Below are 6,000 nucleotides of genomic sequence, written 5' to 3' on the forward strand. Positions count from 1 at the left end.
CTACAAAACAGGCCTACTAGAGACTAGGTGCTTGGGACTCTGGCAAGGACGGTCGCATTCCTCCCCTCTCCTCTCCTCCTTTCTGTTCTCTATCTCTGCTCCGACCTTCAAAGTCCCAGCTTCACTAGACTGTGAATTCTGCAAATTAAGATTTGGATTAACCATGGAACTGATCAGCTGGTCTCTCAAAGCTATTGACACCATTTTTTTTTCAACAAGGAAATCAGGGCTGGGGGACCCTGCATGCCCTGATGGAACCTACTCAGTGGGCTCTGCTCTTTACGCCTGAGAGAATGGAGTGTGACATGCTTGGCTCCACTCTCTGTGGAGGTTTGGTGCTGATTGCTTTATGCGATGCCCTGACCCACAGGAATATTAGCAAGATGGCTGCTTCCAGAATCTCGTCCCCTCATCTGTCTGTCATAAATAATGAGTTGCGCAATGCTGTGAGATCTCAGACTGCGTGAACTCTTGAACTCAAACGCAAAATGAATACCATCTGGAGCATATTGCAGCATTGCAAAGGAATGTGCTGCTGAGGACCGGAGAATATTCTTCATAAATTTGGACTCTAGATGGTCAGGGGTGTAATAAATTGAATTCTGTATCTCTCTGCCTAACATGAACATGACAGCCTTATCGGCTCCTGCAGGCCAAATACCCTGGTCTTCCCCCAGAAGGATCTATGGCCTTGGTGAAGGAATCTGGCTCCCCCTTCTCATCTATCTATCCCCCCCAAGCCTGCTGTTGCCTAGCAATGTCAGACTTTACACACACACAGACAGAAACTTAACTCATCTGCAAATGACGCATGTGTCCCTCCCTCCATCCCTTTTACCCCCCCCCCCCCCCATGTCTCTCCACGCCCCTCACCCTGGCTTTCTCCCTGCCACCCTGGAGGCAGCACTGTTTTTTACTGCTGCAGCCTTCAACTCCACCAGCTGGGTGATGCAGGCCCCTCCTGCTGCAGCCTTCACCCACTTGCCTCAATTCGGATGACGGACTGCTTCAACTTTAGTGCACATAAACAATGTCAAATGTATATGTATTGTCTTTAATTCTGATGTGTGCCATTATTACGGTAAGCAAGTAATAGATTAATTGCTGTATCTTGTCTGAGGTAATTGGAGTGTAAACGTAATTCTGTTGTTGTTGCACTCGTGTAATGACAATGACATGGTGGCACTTATTCAAGGACAACCCCCTGTAAGTCTCTCTCCATTTACTGCTCAAGATTTCTTAAATTACTTCAAAAAGAAAATGGATGACATTATTTCTAAGGCATGTCCCAGCATGCCTTAGTCCTGCCACTGCACCCTGTTACTGATATGGGTGCCATCACTGACACCTTATCTAGATTTTCTGAATTTGATATTATCTCACTGGGTGTGTTTTTGACCCTATACAGATTAAACTGTTTAAAAACCTGTGGCCTGCATTTGGGCTGTCAGAGTGTTCTATGATGCATATCACAAAATGGCCGACACACATCCAAAGTGTCCTTGTAACTGTCTGTACCTAACTGCTTTTCAAAATGTCCTTGTATTTGGCTCAACTTTCTGATCCTTTTATAAGCTGTCTAACTGATAAAACCATCTGATACTTTTATAGCTGTTTAATTGATAAAACCAAAGTATTCGCATCTATTTGGACAGCATGATGGAACACTGATTTATTATTTTGCATCGACATACACAAACACTATACGATTTTTACAAAACAACCTTGAACGCAACGTGAGCAGACACCCGCTAATACCCGCCTACTTCACTTTCCAGCCAATCACATAGACACTAATTCACAACAGGCTACAAGCCATCCACATGGGGCTGGCTGGAGGAACAAAAGCTAGTGTAGAGAGAAATTCTGGGCTCTTTGTTCTTGGTGTTTGCATGTGATCTGGTTCAAAGACCCCAGTGCTGTTAGTTGACTCTCATTATCAGGGTTTGAAATTTTTTTCAATACAACATCTAAACGTTGAAGTCTGTTTCCTGTCCAATTCTTTTTGAGATCACTCACCGCAATAAAAGAACCTGACAGATCCTAGTGTAGTGGAAATTGCAGCCCTGTAACTAACCTCAGGATCTGTTCTAAATTGCTTTAAAATTGCAGTGATTGAACAACTGTGACCCCAGTCTCCTGCAAAATTATAGGCCAAAATCAAGCCTATCTTTTTGTTCAAAAAACCTTGAAAAAATAATTTTGCAGAAGCTTGAGGACTACCTTACTGAGAATAACCTCTTTGAGCCACTGCAGTCTGCATTTAGAACACACCATTCCATGGAGACAGCTCTTACTAAAGTGGAAAATGATCTCCTGCACACTATGGATTTGAACACTACTACAGTTCTGTTACTGTTACATCTTAGTGCTGTGTTTGACACAGTGGATCATCTTATACCACTTGATAGGTTGGAGAATCACTTTGGTATTACTGGAACTTAGAGATGAGCGAGGACACCACTATCTGTATCTGTTCAATCATCTAAATGATCTGTATCTGTACTCAGAGTGGGTGAGGCCTAACCCAGAAGTGGGCGTGGTTTAACTGGAAATGGACGGGGTTTAAATCTGTACATTATTTTAAGCCTGAAATTGATATGGATTGATCAGAAGTTGCTATATTTATTGTTTATTTGAAAACTATTTACAGAACAGCCTCAGAATTTAGATTCAATGTTTTTGATCACAATAGTAAAGGAACTATTTGCAGAACAAGTTTTATATATATAGATATATATAAACTCAGAGCATGAATATTCTTCAGTGTATGAATGAATAACAGAACAGCCTCAGAAACATTCAATGTAGTAGGAAATTATGAACTAAGTATGTATGAACAAGAGCTGTCATACTGAACACTTTTATTATGATTATTTTTTAATTTTATGATAAAACTGTGATTTTTTTTCCAATTATTTATTATTTCTACTACCTAAAGTTCTTGGTATTTTTTTTCCCACACAAATTTAACAGTGTTGATTAAGGTGTCTGTGCGTGTGTGTCCGTGTGCACGTGTGTGTGACTGAGTGAGAGGGAGCGAGAGAGATTGTTCTAAGACTGTTTATTTTTTAATGATCTGTGTAAACTTGGTGATTCATGCAAACATCCAGTGATGACAAACAGGGAAATAATATGTCAGCCTTGTTCACTGTATTCTTCTCAAAAGCACCACATTCAGTACGAGCAAAGTTTTCCAACTGACTTCATATCACCAGCCAAAAGAACAAACAAACGGTTAAAACAGTTTAAAAAAAATGACTGGAGTGGAGGCAGTGACCGACACAACATGAGCCGTTTTCAGCTCTGTCTTGTCAAATGGACCATGTACGTTAAGAAACAAGTTCACCAAGTAACTTTAAATACCATACAAACCAAAACAGAGGCGACTTGAAGAGCAGTGTGAGGTAGAATCAAACCAAGCACACACAGAGAGAGAGAGAGAGAGAGAGAGAGAGAGAGAGAGAGAGAGATCAGTTCCTTTTTGTATGTGTACCAGAGTGAGGTCTGGGTGCAGAGACTTCTCTGTGTAGGGAGGGGTGGGTGCTGTCAGTGACTGGCCAATCACAGAGCGTGAAGACAGTCAGTTAGCCAATCAGGATGTTTCTTCAGCACGAGCACAGATATTGATGAGTTTTATTCATATCATGCTCATGCTCATCAAAAATGCTTTATCCGTACCGGATACTTGTCTGAAATGAGTATCTGCCTCAACCCTACTGGGAATGTCCTTGTATGGTTGACATCTGAGAACAGAATAGAAGAGAATGGAACAGAATAGAATAGATTAGATCATTTAATGTCATTGAATACATACAACAAAATTTATCCTCTGCATTTAACCCATCCTAATACCAGTTAGACACAATCCAACCACTAGGGGCAGTGAGCAGCCACCACCGGGGAACCAACTCCAGATATAGAGAAGCTGCCTTGGTCAGGGCAGCGTCTGTGGGAGGACACCCATGCAGACATGGTAAGAAGATGCAAACACCACACAAAATGGGCAGGAAGCGATGCCACGACCTTTTTGTTGTGAGACACCAGTGCTAATCACAAAGCCACCGTACCACCCTACCAAACCAGTCACTCTCACTGTGTCCTGCACAATTACGTCACCTCAAATCTTGTTCCAATGTTATATGTGGTTCCACAGGCATCCTCCATAGGCCCCCTGCTTTTCGCCCTTTATACAGCAGCCCTTGAGCATATACTGCATTTTTTTTACTTAATTTTATATAGCACCAAATCACAACAAAGTTGCCTTAAGGCATCTCACACAAATAAGGTCTAACCTTACCAACCCCCAGAGCAAGCACACAGGCGACAGTGGTAAGGAAAAACTCTCTCTGAGGAATAAACCTCAAGCACACCAGACTCAAAGGGGTGACCCTCTGCTTGGGACATGCTACTGACACAAATTACAAAACGATTCACCTAACAAATATATAGGAAATGTTGCCGGTGCATAGGACAGGATGGTTTCAGAAACAGACACCACACCCATCTCTGGATGGAACTGCACTTCAAACAGAGAGAAAAAAACAGAATCAGGCATCAGAAAGGCAACAAATACAGTATAATTTGTCAGCATTAAGCAACACTAGCCCTAAGATTCATTTAGATAAGGCTGTGGCGCACTCCATTTCCTAATAAAATTAGTTTAAAAAAGTAAAAAGCATAGTAACATACTATGCCAGTATACTAGCCATACGAAAGGCAAAATAAGTGCATCTTAAGTCCAGACTTGAAAGTCTTCAAAGAAACTGACTGTTTAATTGATGCAGGGAGATAATTCCACAGAACAGCGGCATGATAAGAGAAAGCTGTGTGACCTGCAGACTTTTTATTCACATAGGGACACAAACTAGTCTGGCACCCTGAGAACGCAAAGCCTGGGCCGGTACATAGGGTTTAATTAGGTCAGCTAAGTACGGAGTTGCCAGTCTGTAAACAATTTTATAGGCTCATAGCAGGACCTTAAAATCTGATCTCACAGGGACAGGAAGCCAGTGAAGAGATGCCAAAATGGGTGTAATGTGGTCAAACATTCTGCTTCGTGTCAGAAGTCTGGCAGCAGCATTTTGCACCAATTGGAGACCCCTCATGCTGGACTGCAGTAAACCTGAATATAACACATTGCAGTTGTCCAATCTACAACCCCTGGCAAAAATTATGGAATCACCGGCCTCGGAGGATGTTCATTCAGTTGTTTAATTTTGTAGAAAAAAAGCAGATCACAGACATGACACAAAACTAAAGTCATTTCAAATGGCAACTTTCTGGCTTTAAGAAACACTATAAGAAATCAGGGAAAAAAATTGTGGTAGTCAGTAACGGTTACTTTTTTAGACCAAGCAGAGGGAAAAAATATGGAATCACTCAATTCTGAGGAAAAAAATTATGGAATCATGAAAAAGAAAAGAACGCTCCAACACATCACTAGTATTTTGTTGCACCACCTCTGGCTTTTATAACAGCTTGCAGTCTCTGAGGCATGGACTTAATGAGTGACAAACAGTACTCTTCATCAATCTGGCTCCAACTTTCTCTGATTGCTGTTGCCAGATCAGCTTTGCAAGTTGGAGCCTTGTCATGGACCATTTTCTTCAACTTCCACCAAAGATTTTCAATTGGATTAAGATCCGGACTATTTGCAGGCCATGACATTGACCCTATGTGTCTTTTTGCAAGGAATGTTTTCAGTTTTTGCTCTATGGCAAGATGCATTATCATCTTGAAAAATGATTTCATCATCCCCAAACATCCTTTCAATTGATGGGATAAGAAAAGTGTCCAAAATATCAACGTAAACTTGTGCATTTATTGATGATGTAATGACAGCCATCTCCCCAGTGCCTTTACCTGACATGCAGCCCCATATCATCAATGACTGTGGAAATTTACATGTTCTCTTCAGGCAGTCATCTTTATAAATCTCACTAGAACGGCACCAAACAAACGTTCCAGCATCATCACCTTGCCCAATGCAGATTCGAG

The sequence above is a fragment of the Thalassophryne amazonica genome, chromosome 2 (genome assembly GCF_902500255.1).
Source record: "Thalassophryne amazonica chromosome 2, fThaAma1.1, whole genome shotgun sequence".
Classification (NCBI taxonomy): domain Eukaryota; kingdom Metazoa; phylum Chordata; class Actinopteri; order Batrachoidiformes; family Batrachoididae; genus Thalassophryne; species Thalassophryne amazonica.